General features: G+C 35.6%; 1 protein-coding gene and 1 pseudogene across 1 annotated transcript in view; both read left to right on the top strand.

Annotated features, from left to right (window-relative positions):
• Window positions 1-21,186, top strand: part of LOC125831174 (ethanolamine-phosphate cytidylyltransferase-like) — a 912,135-nt gene that overhangs the window by 442,905 nt on the left and 448,044 nt on the right. The gene's annotated exons all lie outside the window — the stretch shown is intronic.
• Window positions 2,456-4,728, top strand: LOC125831532 (tryptophan decarboxylase TDC1-like; annotated as a pseudogene).

The following is a 21,186-nucleotide window of genomic DNA, read 5'->3' as shown; positions in this document are numbered from 1 at the left end:
GGGCATTGTGCACCTCAACTAATGCATAAGTTGAGGGTGGCTATGAAAGAGGAAACCAAATAAAAAAAAGGGTTTGAAAAGAGTTTTGTGTTGAAAAGAGAAAAACAAAGAAAGAATATGTGACTTTGTGCGAAAAAGGAAAAAGAATGTGATAAGTGAAAGTGTGAAAATAAATAAAGAAAAATAAAGTGAAAGAAAATGAATAAAGTGAAAAAGAAAAGATAAACAAGTGTCACAAAGTCAAAATTCAAATCCTTGGTTGAAAAGAGAAAAGAAAGAAAATGGGATGAAAAGTTGCTAAAAGTAGGTCAAGGAAGAGGTAAAAAGCCAATGTAATGTTAAGGAGGGCAGAAAGTTACTAAAAAGTACCCAAATGTACCACACCAAACCCTGAGCCTACGTTACAAGCTAAAGAAAGTCCTATAGTGATCCTAGCAACTAGTTTGGAGAGTCTAAGCAGTGAAAATAAGGGCAAGCCTATGGTATTGAGCACTAACTGTACTTGAAGTCACTTCTGAGCATGAGTGTTGAATAAATCCTAAAACTCTAAAATTCATATCTTCTGTGTGAAAAAGGATTTTGTTTGAAGTAATGGCACTAGTGACATTGTTGGAAAGTTGGTACCTTGGTGATTATGAAAAAATGTATGTTGTGTGTCTATTGGTCGATCCTTGTCATATTTTGATTCGCATTAGTTAGCTTGTTGAGTCTAAGAAAAACGATTTGCACTAGAAAAGAGAGTTGGGATCGAATTCCATGTGATAGCTTGAGTTTAAATGTATGCTTCTACACAAGTGTCGTTTAGAGTCTTAGTGCATCGCTTGAGGACAAACAATGAATTTAAGTTGAGGGTGTGATATACCGTGAGTTTACAGTATTTTTAATACATTTCACTTAAGAGTTGTGTGTGTCTAGGGACATTTTGTATTAGAACTAATGATTACTGTGCAATATTTGCAGGAAATAGACTTGGACGAGGTTGAGAGAGACATTAACTGAAATTCTGCAGAAGGAGTCACCTACGGACCGTAGGTCCAATCACACTCCGTAGGTTGGTGGCGTAGATGGAGCATCAGGGAAGTCTTGACCAAGTGTGGAACCACGGTGACCATTGACAGACTGTAGGTCGACCTACGGGCCATCCTGCATGTCCGTCATTTGTATCAGAAAGTCTGAGTTCCAGTACCTGATGAAAAGTTCTAAGTGTGGAGCCACGAGAGGGGACCCACGGACCGTAGGTCAACCTACGGTCCATTCTGCAGGTCTGTCATTTGCATCAAAAAGTTGAAGGTTCCAACCTCTGTGGAAAAGTTCTAAGTCTTGGGCTACGGAAGTCAGTCTCGTCGATTGAAGCCCCGTTCAGCAGTTTTATTTCCTTATTTCATTTCCTTTTTGTTTAGGATAATATTTTCTATAAATAGGGTATGTAAACCTCGTTTTTGGAGTTTAGCTACTATTGTTTAACTTTAGTTCTTGGTGTGTTCTTAGGAATTAACTTGCAAACATTAGCAATTTGATTTCCTATTTTCGATTTATAAAAATTTTGGCTTTGAATTTCAATTGGAGATTCTGGGTTTCTTCTACTCATTACGTAAGTTCATGAATTCTTTTTCTAAAAATATGAATTGTGTTCTTACTAGCATGGGTAACTAAATTAACAACTAGGGTTATGGGAACCATGAACGATCAACAAAGTATGAATAGTAAATAAGTAATTCTTGAATAGTGTTGTTGCATGCATTGATAATTCTTTCGTTTAGAAGTCTTTTTAACGGTGGCCAACGCTAGAACTCGCCTTGTTGTTACTTGCCGGACCAAGGAGGTAGTTAATAAGAAAAGAATTATCAACATAGATTTAGTGTGATACTATCTAATAGTCTAATGTCAATTGGTTCAAGGGTGAAAACTAAGCCATACATTGATGTGATGTCTAATATGAGGTAAAGGTAAGGGTTAGTAAATTATACACACGTTGCCGGACCAAGGTGCGGGGTGAAATTCTCTATTTGCCGGACCAAGGACTTAAGGATACATAACTTGCCACTTTGCATATGATACACTAGGAAAGGATTACTATTACTAGGATTACTGCGTTATGAGCTTATGGGGAACACATACACCCTAGTCTCCTTCTCTCATTGATAACAACTAAAGTTCAAATCCTGCTTACTTGCTCTCTAAACAAAAATCAGTCATTTGTTACACAACCCCCTCCCCCCCTTTACTTACTTGTCTCAGAAATACGTTGACTAAACGAATATAATCATAAGTTAAAGTTAAGTCTAAACCATATTCCTCGTAGGATCGACCCCAACCTACAAGTTGGGTTCTTTACTTGATAACGATCGCTTATACTTCTTTAGGGAGGTGTAGTTTGAGCTTATCAGTCACACGTGTATCTCGTACATCACACGTATATCTAGTGCACCACATGTGTATCTTTCGTACGTCTAATATGTCTTATTACTTTAATCAACACGAATATGAGAATTTAGGCGTTGATTACATCGGAAAGTTTGTAGTATACAGTTCTGATCAAACGCATTTTACGTATAACAAAGTCTGCCAAAGTAGCTAGTAATTTCCCATGACATATTAGTGCGGTACCAATTTCTATTGAAAGCGATTTCGCTTTATCTCCTGTAGTCCTACGTGGAATTATTGAAGTTGATGTTACTGCTGGACTGGTCCCACTTTTCCTCTGTGCTAATGTTGGGACCACTTCCACAATAACAGTTGCTCCTCTCAGCCAACTAGGTCAGCTGGCAGAGGAATTTAACATTTGGCTACATGTGGAAGCTGCTTATAGAGGCAACGCGTGTATATGTCCAGAGTTTAGACAACATCTCGATGGAATTGAACGAGCGCACTCGTTAAGCCTAAGCCCACATAAATGACTACTAAGTTACTAAGATTGTTGTTACATGTGACTGAAAGAACCAAGAGTGTTAATCAAGGCATTGCGCACCAATCCTGAGTACTTACGTAATAAACGATCCGAATATGACTCGATGGTTGATAACAAAGACTAGAAAATTCGTACGGGACGAAAGTTCATGTCTCTTCGATTATGGTTCGTCATGCGTAGTTATGGCGTAGCCAATCTTCAGAGCTACATTAGGTCTGATTCGAGGTTTGATGTTGTCGTGCCACCACGTTTTTCACTCGTGTGCTTCCGATTTAACCCGAACAAGAAACATGAACTGGGGTACATTGAGTTTTTAAACAAGAAATTGCTTGAGAGTGATAATTCGACGGGTTGAATTTACATGGCACACACAATAGTGGGTGGAATATACATGTTAAGGTTTGCAGTAGGTGCTACGTTCACAGAGGACAAACATGTAATTTCACCTTGGAAATTGATTAAGGAGTCAACAAAGGCTTTGCTGAAAAAAATGTGTTTTAATTTTTTTTTAAATTAATGGAAGAAGAAGAAGAGTAAAGAGAGAGAGAGAGAGATAAAAATAAATGTTTGGATTGTGTGTGTTAATTTATGTATAGGAATTTGTGATTGTTTTGTAAACTTGTGCACAAGTAGATACTTAAACTTATACAAAGTTGAAAAAAATAGACACATCTAAAAGAATGTTTGATGATTTGGGGTGAAGCTCTGTTGTGCCATATATTACGCAGGTGATCTATCTCTCGAGCAACTTATTTCCTTGTTCAATGGAGTATGTAACCCAAGAGTGAAACTAAACCTTGGAAACCACATATATTTCTGCCTAGAATTCATCCAATAATGTCTTGCAGTTGATAATCACATATTCTATTCTCTTCACTACAATTTGAGTTTAATCTTCAGTTATAGCATTGTAAAAACCTCCAAAGCCACCACAACCAAGCTCATTAATTCTCCGGTGCAAAATTATTGGTTACTCTCCCACGAAGATCTTGGGTTGAAATGACAAGGTTTCCACTTCATGGGTTACAAGTGCATGCATTTCTTGTGTCACGCGTGTATCTATCTCGTATGTTACATGCGTGCATTTTATGTGTTACGCGTGCATTACAATACACGTGCATTTTGTGCGTCACATGTCTATCTCGTGCGTCACATGCGTGCAATTCATGTGTTACATGTGCATCACACGTGCGTCACATGTGTATCTCGTGCATTAATCAACATGATATGAATTTTTAAATCAATTTTAAATATTCTTAGCTTATACACACTCTTCAATTAAATTTTTGAATTTGAAACATAAATAGCAGCGATAAACATTAAGAAGAGATTTAAAAAAACCAAAAATCAGAGATACTATCCCAATATTTCACACTAAGGAAAGAATAGTTCTTTAATGAACTTCGAATATAAGCTAATTTCAAAGAAACAATATATGATCAAGAAGACTAAAATCATATAAAATTAATATTAACGGTCTAAAATACTTGACCGCTAAAAGTTGAAACCCATTGAAAGGAAGTAGAAAAAATGAAATAAGGTCATATCTTTTTACTATATTAGAAGAGTCACTACAAGAAAAGTGTGAATTAAATGGGGATTTTCCTGGGGATTAGTATGAAAATTTGCAGGAAAATAAGTTTCATGTGGATTTTCATACTAATCCCCAGGAAAATCCCCATGTAATTCACACCTTTTTTGTAGTGAGTGAGGGTATCTGTAACACCCCTAAATATTCACCAAGTGTCGCATGTCGATTTACAATTGCTTAATTACTACAATATGTTTTACTCTCATTTTAGGAACTTGAAATGCTGTGATAATTGCTAACTTGCTTAACATAAATTGTGATCGTAATTTAAGGGATTGTGATGAGGTGTTTAGGTAATATTCTAATTAGAATTATGTATAACTTTCAAAGGAGATGAGGGATATATATATATATATATATATATATATATATATATATAGGTGTATATGTATGCATTTTGGGCAGCACACTAATTTTTGGGCAGCACCTTTGGAGGACAGCTGCCCAAGGGATAAACATTACTTGTTTGACTATATGTTTTCACCCCTCCTTTAGTAATTTCGTTTTCCTCAAGCCTTAGAACCTTAGAAACATATCTAACTATATTTTTCTTCAAAATCACAAGAGAAAACTTGGTTCTTGTGGCTGGAATTCGAGACACACACTTCTTTTTGGTAAGTGACGAAATTTGTTCATGAGCTGGGTAGTGTTTGGTAATGTATGCATATCTCGTCCTGTAGAACTCCGTTTACAGTGAATAAATATGATTTGGAAAGCTAATTTTGAAGGAGAATGAACTTTATGCTAAACTTTCCAAGTGTGAATTTTGGCTTGATGAAGTGACGTTTCTAGGACATGTTGTATCAGCAGAAGGTGTGAAGGTGGATCCTAGTAAGATACAAGCAGTTGTGGAATGGAGACCTCCCAAAAGTTCAACCGAGGTAAGAAGTTTCTTAGGCTTAGAAGGATACTATAGAAGATTTGTGAAAGGCTTTTCCATTATCGCCTCTCCCTTGACTAAGCTCTTGCAGAAGGAAGTAAAGTTTATTTGGGATGACAAATGCCAAGAGAGCTTTGAAACTCTCAAATCCTTGTTGACTCAAGCGCCCATACTTACTCTACCAATTGAAGGGAAAGAGTATGTAGTATACAGTGATGCTTCTCACAATGGTCTAGGATGCATTTTGATGCAAGAAGGGAGGGTTATTTCTTATGCCTCTCGAAAATTAAAACCGCATGAATTGAATTATCCTACTCACGATCTTGAACTTGCTGCTATAATGTTTGCTTTGAAAATATGGCGGCATTATTTGTATGGAGAGAAATGTCATATATTCACTGATCACAAGAGCTTAAAGTACTTGGGTACTCAGAATGAGCTAAACCTTCGACAACGTAGATGGCTTGAACTCATCAAGGATTACGACTGCACGATTGATTATCATCCAGGTAAAGCCAATGTGGTTGCAGATGCTTTAAGTCGAAAATCTGTTGCAAGCATTTCTTTGAGTCCTTTACCCTTACTTCTTGAGTTAAGAGCCATGAATGTTTTGCACCTGATTCAAACGGTTCAGTTATTGCTAATTTGCAAGTAAAGCCAATATTACTTGAACAGGTGAAAGAAGCACAAAAGATAGATGAGAAACTGGTAAAATTGACTAGAGCAGTTCAAAATGGGGAAAAGCTTGATTTTATATTAATAGAGGATGGTGTCTTATTTTATCAAAACAGGTTATGCGTCCCTAATGATGGCAACTTGAGGGGAAAAATACTGAATGAAGCACATACTTCACCATATGCAATGCATCCTGGAGGTACAAAGATGTATCAGACCATCAAAGAACATTATTGGTGGAATGGTATGAAGAGAGATATTGCAAAGTTCATTTTCAAATGTTTGGTTTGTCAACAAGTAAAGGCAGAACATCAGGTCCCAGTTGGTTTACTACTGCCCTTGTCGATGCCGAAATGGAAATGGGAGAGAATAACTATGGACTTTGTTTCTGGACTTCCTCGTACCCAAAGAAATCATGATGCAATATGGGTGATTGTGGACAGGCTAACCAAGAGTGCTCACTTCTTAGCAATCAGGATGGATTACTCACTTGACCGTTTAGCCGAATTGTACATTAATGAGATTGTAAGACTACATGGTATCCCTATGTCTATTGTATTTGACCGAGACCCAAGGTTTACATCTAGATTTTGGTGTAGCTTGCAGGAAGCTTTGGGTACTAAGCTGAAATTTAGCACTTCGTTCCATCCTCAAACAGACGGCCAGTCGGAAAGAGTGATACAAATTTTGGAGGATATGCTTCGAGTTTTTATTATGGAGTTTGAGGGTAGTTGGGACAAACACTTGGCTTTGATAGAATTTGCTTATAATAATAGCTACCAATCGAGTATTGGAATGCCTCCCTATGAAGCTCTATACGGAAGGAAATGTCGGACACCTCTTTGTTGGAGTGAAGTTGGGGAAAGAAAGCTTATTGGTCCTGAGATTATGCAACAAACAGTGGACAAGGTAAATATTATCAAGGATCGTCTAAAGATTTCTTCGGATAGACAAAAGTCGTACGCTGATCTTAAAAGGCGTGACATTGAATATCAAGTGGGAGATAAAGTATTCTTAAAGGTGTCTCCATGGAAAAAGATTATGAGATTTGGCTAGAAGGGAAAGCTTAGTCCCCGATTTATTGGACCTTATGAGATACTTGAAAGGGTTGGACCAGTTGCATATAAATTAGCTTTGCCACCGGAGTTGGAGAAGATCCACAATGTCTTTCATGTTTCTATGCTCAGAAGATATCGTTCTGATCCATCTCATGTTCTTCCAGTTGAATCTATTGAGGTTAATCCTGACTTGACGTATAATGAAGAACTTATCCGAATTGAAGCTCGAGAAGTAAAGCAACTTAGAAACAAGAGAATCCCCTTAGTAAAGGTGCTTTGGAGGAACCATTCTGGAAAAGAAGCTATCTGGGAAAGATAAGAGGACATGAGGACCCAGTATCCGAACTTGTTCCGGGACTAGTGTAAGGTAAATTTTGAGACAAAATTTCTTTAAGGGGGAGAGAGTTGTAACACCCCTAAATATTAACCAAGAGTCGCATGTCGATTTACCATTGCTTAATTACTACAATATGTTTTACTCTCATTTTAGGAACTTGAAATGTTGTGATAATTGCTAACTTGCTTAACATAAATTGTGATCGTAATTTAAGGGATTGTGATGGGGTGTTTAGGTAATATTCTAATTAGAATTATGTATAACTTTAAAACGAGATGAGGGATATATATATATATAGGTGTATATGTATGCATTTTTGGCAGCACACAAATTTTTGGGCAGCACCTTTGAAGGACAGCTGCCCAAGGGATAAACATCACTTGTTTGACTATATATTTTCACCCCTCCTTTAGTAATTTCGTTTTCTCAAGCCTTAGAACCTTAGAAACATATCTAAATATATTGTTCTTCAAAATCACAAGAGAAAACTTGGTTCTTGTGGCTGGGATTCGAGACACACACTTCTTTTTGGTAAGTGACGAAATTTGTTCATGAGCTGGGTAGTGTTTGGTAATTTATGCATATCTCGTTCTCTAGAACTCCGTTTACAGTGAATAAATATGATTTGGAAAGCTAATTCGTAGACCTACAACTTTTATGTTTATGTAAAACTCTAATTTAGCTGTTATGGAATCGAAATATGGGACGCAACATAGGACAAGTTCTGTCCAGATTTTGAAATTTGAAATCCTGTATGGACAGCTGTTAGTGTTTTGAATATATCTTTTTATAAAAAATATATTTTACGGTGATTCTTGTTTTTTTGCAACCTTAAGAGGTGTAGCTACATCTTTCATGAAGGTTATAAAGTCTAGTTTTGCCGTTTTCCTTTTCAAAGCTAAGTTGCGACATAAGGTACTAGGCTGGCCAGAATCACTGTTTTGGTAGCATAGTCGTATTTGTACAGGCTAAGCTTACTTGTGATGATAATTCTGTTTTACACCAATATTATTGAGCTTCTGGGAATTAAAGAAGTTATTTAATTGTATTTTTTTAAGGTTGTATATACTTGTGAACAAGTTGAGGACCTTGATACGTTGTGATCTACGGTTTGAACTCTTGAAGTTGTATTGGACTATTTCTTTGCTAAAGCACTGAGGTTTCTGTATCAAATTGTATTTGCACTCTTTTAACTGCTAGTATATCTGAAATTTGATCTTGGTACCTTGGTTACTCTTGTCGCTTTGCATTGTTGTATTGGTATCCTTTGAGAAGTTAAAGACGCTTGTGTAACTCGCCCACTTGTATGGATTGTTTGATCACCTGGCACTCTTGTTGGGACCTTGTCCTTCTTGTGGCTGTGACTTTGTCACTAGTGGAATGCCTCTTGATTTGGATCATTTGCCATTTTGACTCTGGATTTTTAGTTCGTCTTAAGTATGGAAGTTGTCCATTTTAAGTACGAATTAGAAAGCCATTTTTAATATGGTTCTTGGTTCTCTTGATTATTGGGCTTTGACCCTTCTTGATACAGGGCGTCGTCCCTTCTTGATACTTGTTTGTGCTTGGTGTGAAGACATGATGTACATATTGGGCGAGCCTTGTTATTGAATCTCTTGGAAAATGGTGCTATGAGAGTTCTTGACAATTGGACCTCTAAATATCGAACTTGATACTTTTGATATATTGTTTACTTGATTTACTTATTATGTTCGATTATGCTGCCCATGACTTGAGAAAGGTAGTTTTGTGAATTTGATGGCTCCGAACCTATAGTTTTACACCACTAAGCTATATGCTTAGCGATAGTTGTTTCTATCGTAGGAAATGAGCGAGTGGATGCATGAAGCTGGCCATTGGAGTGAGAAATTTTGAGAGCCTTAAGGAAGATCACATTTGAATATAGGCATCTATATTTTTTATAAACCTTGGGATTTGTACATGATCTATGTGTTGTATATTTACATGGAATTTTGAGGACTAATTTGATCATGTCCCCATGGGTTGTAATATAAGTATGACTCTATGTGTTGTTCTTTTGGGGTGTGTAAGCCCAAGTCTTGTAATATATTAAATTTACCACTAATTTTGAATGACTGTGTGAAGCATGAACCACCTAGTTTGGGTACTTGGAAGTTGGTAATATTTTTTTTATGTCATTTTTTTTGTTCTAGTGTACAATATATGCATAAAAATCTCGTGAGTTATTGGCTTATATTATTTCGGAAGGGTCGCTACAGTATCAACATGTGTGCTTTAGGTCATAAATTTATTTTATTGAGGGCAGTTTTACCATTACAACTCATAGTCCTATTCTCAATCTTATTCACCGTGGTTTTGGTTGCCATCTCAATGTTACAGATGGCTTTCATGCCAAATTGCTCATTCCTATATTATGTTCATCCTTTGTTTTCTCTCTTTGCTTACCCAAAAACCACACTTTTGCCTTTTTCTATATAAATTGATTGAATATTATTCCCAAAAGAAATAATATTATGTATGAAGACGCTTAATTAGTACAAGTAGAAGAAGGAGATGAACAAAAAAAATGCAATTTTGGGAATTTCTAATGAATTCGAGGTGCTGGAATTTTAATTAGGGAATTATGTGAACATTTCAAAAAGTAGCTTCTTAACCATCTGTGTTGTTATTACTATTATTAATTGAACCTTGCATTTTCCATGGCTAAATAGCTTAACAAATTTGAAATTTTCAGGTATACAGTTTGTTTTCCAATTCCATTAATTGTTTTCTTCTTAGATAGTGGACTACGAAAGTCACTTGTGAGCAGTAGTCATTGTTAAGGAAGTCGCGGGGTTACTATTTTTATACTGCCTTTTAATTATGAGTATTCTTTAATTATTTCATTTTTCGATGCTAATTTGATTTAGCATGAAGTTTAAAAAGAAAGACTTTTATTTGAAATTTATAATTTAAATTAAGTGACAGATATTTGTGTCTTATAAACTATAATGAGTATTTTAAAATTAAATTATTATTAAATATATAAATATGTCTTTTTTTTAAAAATTAACTTAAAAAGAAAAGTAAGTCGTATAAATTTAGAGACACTATATATATTTTAGTAGTCCTTATTTATTATAACAACTAGAAGTTCATGATCATGGAAGGTTTTGGTTGCTTTACATGTTCCTGTGATTTTAAGAGAGAGTTGAGGGGATGAAAGGCAAGGACATTTTCTTTTATTTGTGTGTTAATTTAGTGTATAAATTATTTATAAAATACCGGCCAACAATGTCAATACTATAGCTAGCTTGAGTTGAAAATTTGGTTACCTCATTCTTGGTGTCATTTCCCATTCCCACACAATATTGTACATTGTTAATATTCACTTGTCTTAATATATGCGATGTATAAATAATGTACTGTAAATAAATATTTACTCAAAATGCTTTAGTTATCCAGATCATAAGTAAATGTTTCTTTCAAATTGACATTTAAAAAATGATATCTAGATAAATATTGGGCCCGTCCGTGCACGGGCATCATTTGTCTTGTTTCATCTTAATTCATCAATAATAATGACTCATTTTTGTCTAAATAGACAGTACTAACTCAAACTCCTTCCTAATTTATGTATTTCTATCTTGCACCATATGAATGAGAGAGAAAAAATTTCACTTCTTCAATGGCCTTCTAAGGGGAATGATCCATGTGGTCCTCCAGCATGGCCCCATTTTCTGTTCAAAATTGAGTCGAGCTTACAATTTTTTCTTGCATGTCTTGCAATATAGTTGGACACGTGCCTCATTTTTTTTTGTAAATTCTAATTTCTCACTGTTTTAAAGTTGTCATATAGTGTTTAAGCAGTAATATACCAAAAAAAATTGTGGTTCAGAGCTTCGAATTTTGTGGTTGAGTGATTCAGATAAACCTAGAATGACTGGTTTGATCGACGTATATATAGTTGGTACCACTACCAAAAAAATGGGTTCTAGCTACGGTTTATTAGCCACAATTTTAAAAACCGTAGAAAAATTAATAGGAAGTGTTAAGGTTTCCTACGAATAAGAGAACGACACTAAAATAACATGGGCAAATTAGGCGGGTAGTATAATTTCATTCCTTCACTCTTTATTTCATTTGCCCCCATTTCTTTTCAACCAAAAACAGCCAAAACTCTTTTTCATCGAGAATCACCCAAATCTACTTCACCCAAAACCCTACTTCATCCAAAATCACACAAATCTATTTTACCCAAAAAATTTCTTCACCCAAAATTAGCTTCATCCAAAATCAGACTAATTGTTGCTTCAACCAAAATCGCTGCTTCACTCCAATTTTTTTTGAATGGTTCGAACAGTAGCGGAAAATTATAGCCTTTCTTCGAATAGTAGCGGAAATGGTAAATTCACTTTTTTCATGTAACAAATCTTTGCTATCCAAGAGTTTCAAGTCAATATTTTGTTCAATATTCAATGGTTTCTTTGAGCGTTTTTGTCGTACAAAAAATTAAAAAATCTCGGATAAAGAAACTATTTGGGAAGCCAAATCCCCCCTTTTACCCCAACCCATGCATGAATACAAAAGAAAATTAATGTTTTGTAATCTCTAAAATTTCTATAACTTTTGATGTTTTATTGTTCAAAATTTTGCATGTTTTTTTAAAAATATTTTTACTAATTTAGGTTTCTTGATTGTTAATTTTCAGCTTTTGCTCTGTTATGACTTGGGTCGAGTTCTGATGCTCTGTTATGATTCTCTAAAACTACCGTAAAGGAGATTGGTTTCTCAAGCTCCACTAAGGTAAATAAACGCTAATTGTTCAATGTTTATTGAAAATCAGCTTGCCAAGTATAGGAAGACTTTGAATATAATTAAGAGTTTTAGAGCCTCAGATTTCTCAGTCTATTGAGTAGGTGATACCACTGGTATTGATTGTATAATGTATGATTGTCTTTTGGGAAACACTTCAGAAAATTCTGAAATACATTAATATATATGTGTTTTTTCGTTGGCCTAATTTCTTGCTGTTTTATGTCTAGAATGATTTAATCGTATAAAACATTAGCATGCTTATCTGATAGTAGTTTTTTCCTTAAAAGTTTATTTTATCTTCAGTATAGCATTTTATCTATTGACTTGGTAGGTTGTTTTCATCCCTCCAGCTCCATCGCATCCTCACATTTAAGCAATGGACATATTTGTTTAGGTTTGTTTCCTCATTTGATCTGAATTGCATCCTAAGATGCAATAGTATAAATTATCAATGTGACACTTGAATACATAAGGATAAAAAATGTGTATATCTTATAACAATATAACATGAGATGAGTGAGAAGCATTTTCCCCGCATTTCCACAACATGACCATTTTCCAACAATATCTTGAATTGGTACGACTATTGAATTGCAATTGTGTTAAGTGTCATGTTGTTCCCATGTTTCATCCTCGATTATGGTTCTCTGTTTTTCTTTTGTTTCACGTAGTATGTTGCTTCTCAATAAGCAAGTTGAGTAAATATGAAATCTAGCCTAGATATAGTTATTTTGATTTGGCTCTATGGACTTATATTACATTTATTTGTTTGTGTATGTCTGTGAAGTGTGATCTCATGTTTGTGGAAAATGAAGATGAAGCTTAAATTTGAGCCTCTTGATCAAATCTACTTGTTAAAACAATGAGATGAATTCAGGAGTATACCACTTGATTGCTCTAGTGTTCTGCCTCATGATTATATTTTGTTTTAGTAGTCACCTTGAAAATGTATAATCTCTAAGAACATTATCGGAGTACCATCGATGTTGTCAATTCTTAGAATGGTCACTAGAGCTTTCTGGTTATTTGAGATTGCTTTTTTAATTCAAACACTAGTAATCTTGAAATATACCTACCATTTTAGGCTAATGAGTCATATCAATTATTTCAAATTACACACTCCCTTTGTTTCAATTTATGTGGCTTACTTTCCTTTTTAGTTTGTCTAAAAAAGAATGTCACTTTTTTGTATTTAGTAAGTTTTTAATTCTAAGATTCCTATTTAATCCCTAATGACACTACCTTATAAGAATGACATAACATTTTTAAGACCACAAGATTCATAGGGTACTTTTGATATGTTATACACACCTTCAACTTTGTGGCCCGTCAAACTAAGTTACATAAAATGAAAACAGAGGGAGTAGTATATTATAGTGCCGATTCTACAGTTATTCTAAAAGTATTTTTCTCTCTTTTCTTTTATTCATGTTTCATGACTAGATCATCCTTCTGCTTGTTGCCATCATTTAGCTCAAGGTTGGTTGAAGGTATTTGAAACAAAACTTTTCCTTGAAATGCAATGTTATTGCAATTGTGGTTCATGCCTGCAACAAATCTCCTAAAAATACATTATCAGTTTTTTTGCATAGTTCTCTAATCATGCTTATCTAAAACACATATGATTACAAGGTTGCTTTCCTTATTCACTAAATATTTGGTGGATTTAATCCTTTTTTTTTCACTTTGTTTTCCTTGTAATTCTCTCATCTTCCTTGTTTTGAAAATCTGTGTGATGTCTCTACCATATGAACTGATTGTGTGTGCTCTCCTATAATCCTAATCTATTTTATTTTCTGGTTTGTAGTTCTTGGGAGCTTAGTTTCAGCTAAATGATTTTGTTATAGATCAGTTTGTCACACCCCGAGCCTACACCCTGGACGTGGCCGGCACTCGAAGACCATTGCTAGCCCTAAGAGAACCCTTGGCTTGGCTTACTTAACTCAGCGGAAGACTATATGCATATTTATAAAGATCAATAGCACAATACTCAACTTAACTAATGAAATAACTTAGAATGTTTAATAGTCAACAACTGAGACAATGGTAATATAAAGACAACTGAACTACTAACTGACTTACTGTCTATGAAGCCTCTAAAACAATTGAGATGGATGTTTGGACAGACCCCACAACATCCTAATGAGCTAAACTAGAACTGAAACGAAAATGGATCCTCCGGAATGCAAGGAGGCTAACCAACTGACTCTGAACTGCTCATTGGATCAACGGTGCGCTGCAATACCGATCCTAGCTACCTGTGTCTGCATCATAATATGATGCAGACCAACTGGCATCAGTACATTGAATGTGTGAGTATGCGAGTTGGAATGCTAAAACAACATAGGCTTGAAAGAGATTATGAAAGAAACACTTACCTTGTCTCTTCTCAACTCCTGAATACTTAACTAAACTCATTTCATTATAAAACAGTTTAAAACAAGTGCAATATAAAGAAAAACTATTGAAAACATGTTGTCAATTCATAATCATAATATCATTAACAAAACAAACCATGCTCCCTCTCAAAGTCTACTTATTTAATGCATGAATGAAGTCCCATACCCCCATTCACACTAAGCAGAGCCCCTTGAGGAACCATACAACTACTGCTGTGAGAGTTTCTCTAACCGACAACAATCACTTAAGAACTATACTGATGATACAACGCTTTACGTCACGCTGCCGAGGCCTATCTGATACTTTGCCGTGATATAGGAAGCTAATTCACTAAGTGGATCCACTAGTCTATGCGAAAAGGATTTATCTAAAAAGTATGACCCTTTTCTACCTATGATGGCTACATGGTTTATGGAAACTTGAGTTAATATGAACTCGCATCCCTATATCGGTGCTTGTTGCTCCCAAATATAGACGCAAGTGTACGTGGTCGCGCAAGTAATATAGATTCTTTAAGAAACGAGTTATCATTCCCAAGGGACTTATGATCAATTTATATTTAACACTTAATTCTACAAATAAAAGTAAAATTAACCTTTTTAAGAGTTGATGATTGATTGTTAATTACTACTAATTAAGAACTAAATAAACATAACTAAATGTGAATGACTTTAAGTGTAGCACCCCAAAAATTTTTTGAGCTAAGACTTGAACCATCCTTCATTGTGAGTAGGATTTTACCGAGGAATTAAAATTTCTTAAGTGTTAAGTTCACTAGATGTAGCACCTTGAGTTCGAAAATGAACTAAATTGGAAATAGCAAAATCTGAAATTTTGCAAGTTAAGCTAAGTATGAGTTTTGGGTTGACTTCAAACGACTATAAATCTCAGGATGAGTTAGGTGTTCTACCAGTTACCGTAGGAAATACCTTTGAATTATCTTTCCAACGCCGCTGAGTTTGCTAAGTTTCGAGGTCGGATGAATGAGATATGTCCTTTTGAAGTTAGGTTGTCCAGTTAAGGAAAGTTAGCCGAAAATAGTAAGGGGTATTTTGGTCTTTTTCTTACCAAATCAGATTTAATTCGTTTTTAGTTAGGTTTTAAGGGTCTAATCCTATTAGGTCCAGTTTTATAATTTTAAAATACACCCAGGGTTTTAGTTGAGAGTTCAAGAAGAGAAAAAAAGAGAAAAAAGGAGAAGATCAAACGTTCGTCGAGATTCTTGCGTGTTGTGGCGGATTTTCGCCATGGGTTTGATCCCTAAGAGGTATGTAAGCTTCCATAGTGTTGGTTTAGTTCACCCACAAACCAATCATGTTATTTTTAGCGAAATTTCATTCTTGAAGTTGAAAGATTAGAGTTCTTAATGAGTTCTTGATAGGTGTTCTTGAAGTTCATTCTAAATCTTATTGTGTTGGGGTTTTGATGATTTCTTGAGATGAAATTTAGTAATTTGAGTGTTGTTTTGAGTATATTAGAGTGTACTTATGTTAAGTAATCGAATCCAAGTGATTGGGGAAGAAACCGTTCGATTCTAGGCAAATTAGGGTGAGAAAACGAGCAAAGAATTTCGTCGGATTTTCTGGGTTGAGGCTTGGCACAATGCGCCAGCCAGAGTGCCTCATACCCTCCTCTGAAGTTTAGGGGCTGGCGCCCCACGCCACCCATAGCGCCAGGGTCGCCTGCCCCATCCAGTTTGTCGTCAGTTGCCCCGTTTGAGTTCATTTAAAGTGCACCTTCACTCCTTTTAGATTCTAACTACTATAAGCTACTTCTAAACATCTAGAAATAATTCCTAACATGATCATCACCTTGAATTCATAATTCAAATTCAAGGTAGAGTGAAGAGTTAAGTTTTGAGAATTCTTTCGAACATTCTAAGAAAGTCCCTTTGAGTTCTTTTGAGGAGACTTCTACAACTTCTATTAACTTGTTTCAAGACTCGAGTAAGTGAGCATGAGAGTGAGGATAATGTATTCATGAGTCTACACTATCATCTATATCTTTTATATCATGAATCATAACTTTTGAATACATAATTCACATTCAAGAGAGAGTTAAAAGTAGAGTTCAAGAAAGCCTTTGAGTTCGATTGTGAACCCTTTGAGATCAACTATTGATTTGAACTAAGTTATGAGGAATTAAGTAAGAGAGTGAGAATAGTAGTATACATAAGTTCCATAATGTTATTTAGACCTACGAGTCAAGTCGTTCATGCCCATAAATTCCGCATGAACTCCAAAAGTTGAGTATCTATGAGAGGAGTAGTATCTTCATGTCGTAAGTCTTAAGTATTGAGTTGCTAACCCATTTGAGATTATATTCCTAATCATGGGACTATACCTATTACCCATGAAGTCCATGAGTTGAGTTATTCATGCCCATAATTTCGCATGAACATTATAAGTCGAACACTCTTGAGATGAGAAGTATCTTTGAGTCCTTGAGTTGAGTAGTTCATTCTCATAATTCCGCATGAGCCCTCTGAGTTGAGCATTCTTGAAATTAGTAGTATCATTGCAGTTCTTGAGTTCCAAGTATTGAGTTCTATCTATGGTTATTGAAAACCTTGCATTAAGTTGTTCAAGTCCATAATTCGGTGTGAACCTTTTTTTTAAACAGTCTTTTACAAATGTTTAAACTTTGTTTTAAGACTTAAGCTTTGAAGTTGAGTAAAGAGTTAGAGTAAAGTTCATTTTCTTCAAAGAAGTATATAGGAACTAAGTATTCCCAAGAAGTTTGAAATTTTTTTCACATTTTGAGAAAGAAAAGGGAACATCGATTCCAAGAGAGCTTTTAAGCTAAGTTTTGAGTAATTATCTCAAACCAAAGAAAGAAGTTGTTTTAAAATATATGAGCTAAGTATATTTTTAGGAGCAGTATTGAGCACCAATATGAGGATGCGAGTTCATATCAACTCAAGTCTCCATAAACTATGTAGCTATCATGGGTATTAATGGGTCATACTTTTTAGATGATCACATAAGTTAAGCTAGTGGATCCACTAAGTTAAGCGTTCTATATGACGGCAAAGTATAAGACAGTTCTGGCAGCGTGGGCAAGATGTTGTATAACCACTTAGGCTCATAGTGGTGGTTGTCGGTTAGAGAAACTCCCACAACAGTAATTGCATGGTTCCTCAAGGGGTTCTACTTAGTATGAATGGGGGTATGTGACTTCATTCATGCATTGCATAAGTAGACTTTGAGAGGGATCGGAGCATGGTATGTCTTTTATGAATTTATGATTATGAGTTGACATCCTTCTTTAAATAATTTTCCTTTTCTTTATATTGCACTTGTTTTAAACTGCTTTATAATGAAATGAGTTCAATCAAGTATTCATGAGTTGAGTATCCAGAGTTGAGTATTTCCAGTCGAGTATCATATCTTTGAAGTCGAGTATCTACTATTTAAGTTGAGTATATTATTCTTGGGTTAAGTGAGTGGAGAAAAGGTAAGTATGTTTCTTTTATTATCAAGTTTCAAGCTTATGTTTATGCTTTAGAATTCCTCTTACATGCTCGTACATTCCACGTACTGAGCCATTTAGCCTGCATCTTCTCATGATGCAGACCCAGGTATTCAGGGTCATCAACAGGAGCTTCGTTGATACATCCGGAAGTTTGAGTTAGCTATGGTGAGCCTCCTTGTTTCCGGAGGATTTCATTTACTTTTCAGTTTAGTAAAGATGTCGTGGGTCTTGTCCGAACTTCCATCTTTGGCATTTAGAGGCTTCATAGATAGACAATAGAGTTTGAGAAGTCTGTATCATTTATTTTATTAAATGTTTTAAAGACTTAAGTTGCCTATTTTATGGCAAGTTGAATACATTATTTTTATTCTAAGTTGTTCATTTGAGTCAAAGTTTTGAAAAGTTGAGTTTATTGAATTTTATTCAGTTTTAAGCTTTTGCATGCTTAAGTTAGTTTTCCTCTTGTAGTCAGCCAGGATGAGGGTTACCTTAGGGACCAACAATGGTTCTTGAGTGTCGGCCACGTCCAGGGTGTAGACTCGGGTCGTGACATTAAGACGATATTTCAAGCAAGTAAAAGACAATTCCAGGGCTGCAACATATACTGAATATCATGTATCATATTATTGGCTTAGAACAAATTTCAGTTGTCAAGTTACTCGTTAAGAGGGTTAATTGTATGAGTCTGGCTACACACTTCTAGTTGCCTGCTCCAGTTAGCTATCTAACTACATCGTTGAGCGGGGATAAATAGACTAACTGACGAGCATTTATATTTCATCCTATTTCGTAACCAAGCAAGTTGTTCGTCCGGACGTCACTCCTAAACACAAATCACCTCAATCAAATGGGTCGATCGAGCTCTCTATATTCTCTGGTCTATCTATCCTCCTCTCCCGATTTTGAGGTTAAACAATAGATTTATCTCTAGATGGCCAGTCAAGAAATACTAAAACAAGAATATAGAAGTAACTTATAATGACAACCAAGAATTAATTCATAACGCCTTTAATAATCAACAATCCATTCGTATCTACAGCCCCAGAACAAGGGGGTTTAGCCACTCATGCTATTAGAAAACCACAAAATATAATTGTTCATGCGATTTTCGGAAAATAGAAGAGTTAGAAGATCAAAACCTATTACAAAAGACGAATCTTGCTCTTGCACACCAAATAAAAGTCGAACCCCCACATTAGTGAACCCTAGGGGTCTATTTATAATAATTAGAAAACTACGACCCAATCCTAAACCAACAAGGAGTCCTATTTAGTTGTATTTTCGCTGGAAAAGTCGGCATCAGGGTGGGGCGTCGCGCCGAGCATCGCGCCAGGAAGGCGATTCAAAACTTCAATGGTTGGTGTGTCGCACCTAGCAGAGCGCCAGGAAGGCGCTTCAGATCTTTCAAGCCTGGCGCGTTGCGCCTCTCAGTACGCCATGCCCAGGTGCTTCCACACTTAGTCCATTCTTCGCATGCCTTCACATCTCTTTTTTTCCATTCGACTCCAAGCTCCTTGAAAGTTCCTGCAACAACTAATCATGTGTGTAAGTGCACGATCATCACAAGTATAACAAAAATCAAGCTAATATACTCAAGATCATTCCTCAATTCAAGCACTTTATGGGCAATTATTGACAATTTAGGCATATAAATATGCCTAAGATCACCATCCCACACTTAGACTTTTGTTTGTCCTCAAACAATCTCGAGACTATCAACTCTTCTTCACAACCTTTGGACTTATCAACCCACTTTAAAATCAACCCAACATTTTTAATCATGATCTTGTAGTTCACAATGGATGCAACAATTCACAACATTTACACCAAGTACAACACATGCTCAAAGAATGACCCTTTTATTATTTTTCCGGGCTAATGCAAACTCATACAAACACCTCAATTAGATAATTTTACACATGCCATGAATGCCCTCACTTGTTCTTGTTTAGTAAAGCCTTTCACTCAAACAACTTGCAATATCAACAAGCCTATTTTTCAAACAATCAACTCACCCTCACAAAAGAAGTTCTTACTTTTCTCAACATACCATAAGCTTGCCAATAGTGTATTATTACTTTCACACATATTTCTCAAGGAATCAAGAGGACTTTCATTTGGTTGTAATGTCGGCTTAAGGTAAGGGAGGGAATATTTATGAATCATTTTAGTGACTACACCTCCCTAATGCACATGCCATTATTTTGCCAACAATCTCCTTTCTAGCTTTTCTTTCCTCCTAGTACACAATTCATGACTATTTACCCCTTTTGTTGCTCCATATTTGCCCTTTATTTCTTTTTCATCATTTTTTTTATTGCCTTTGCACTAGCCATCCAAACTCTAGATTTTAAAATCCGAGTAAGATACACATTATCCTTGATAGGATCAGGGCCAATATTTCGGGCTTAGCTCTAAATTAGCCACCCTCAATTTTAATCAAGGTGCACATTGTCACTAAGGACCAGGGCCAAAATAGAATTTTCTTTTCCACATAATGTAGCATTTCACCCTTAGCTACATCAACCCACAATTTTCAACCCTTATTCTTTAACATAGTGCATTAAGGATTTTCATAGGATCAAAAGGCTTGGTATCAACAAACGGATTTCGGCTTCTCATGTGGCTTATCAATAATCAAGGCTAAAGGCTCAATGGGGCTTCACTAGGGATAATTTCAATGGTAGGCATACAAGTAGAGTTAAGAAGTGGCTATTTCAAAGAAACGCCTCAATCACAATCCTTAAGTCATACAAGCTACTAGTTCACCACACACAAGGCAAGTTCTAGATATCAAGTTAAGCAAAACAAATCAATTCTCACCACTCATGGCATCATGACACATATAGAGATATATCAACTAACATGCTCCTGCAACTTGCATTACGGTATCATTACACAATTAAGCCTATTTATTTTTCTTTTGAGTCAAAACTAAGAACCCATGCTTGTTAACACTCTATTGCATTTTTCCACTTATGACTACCCATGACGTTTGGCTAATTTATTGGGACATAGTTTCAAAAGACCAAGGTTGGTTTCTCAATCCTACTCTTCTATATGACTAATTTTCCCTTAAGACAG

Source organism: Solanum verrucosum, unplaced genomic scaffold (assembly GCF_900185275.1).
Source record: "Solanum verrucosum unplaced genomic scaffold, falcon-dt-bn FXZP01000049.1, whole genome shotgun sequence".
Classification (NCBI taxonomy): domain Eukaryota; kingdom Viridiplantae; phylum Streptophyta; class Magnoliopsida; order Solanales; family Solanaceae; genus Solanum; species Solanum verrucosum.
The sequence above is the reverse complement of the archived record's forward strand: the minus strand, read 5'-3'. Positions and strand labels throughout refer to the sequence as shown.